Below are 519 nucleotides of genomic sequence, written 5' to 3' on the forward strand. Positions count from 1 at the left end.
ATATGCCATCAGTTATTTTCAAATTTTTGAGCCATAGAAACCTTAGACAATCTACCAGTATATTTTATTATAGAGAAAAAAACACCAAACTTTGAAGCCTATATGGCTCCTTCCTCAATGACAAAAAAAGATAAAAACACTATGTGCTTTGTCATCGGTCTAAATTGATAATCACCTTCTGAATGAATCATACTTTTCTATATAATTGTTCATATAATCAAAGCAACCACCTCTGTGTGAGTGCCATTTTTTTTTTGATCAATATTACATGTAGTCGTTCTCCACATATAATACATGTCCTTGACAATGAATAACTTACATGTGCCAGTATCTCCAGCAAATAAAAGATTTGCAGTGTAATCACATATAGGAAAACAATGACAGACGAAAACACTTGGACTCAGAAAAAATGGGAGACCAAATAAGTATGTCAGGAGTTTTAATTACTAGTGATCAAGGAACAGTTCAACGGGTCAACAAAGTATGTTGTATAGACTGATAACATAAAAGTATGATCTT

This window comes from Gigantopelta aegis, unplaced genomic scaffold (assembly GCF_016097555.1).
Source record: "Gigantopelta aegis isolate Gae_Host unplaced genomic scaffold, Gae_host_genome ctg4467_pilon_pilon, whole genome shotgun sequence".
In the NCBI taxonomy this organism is placed as follows: Eukaryota; Metazoa; Mollusca; class Gastropoda; order Neomphalida; family Peltospiridae; genus Gigantopelta; species Gigantopelta aegis.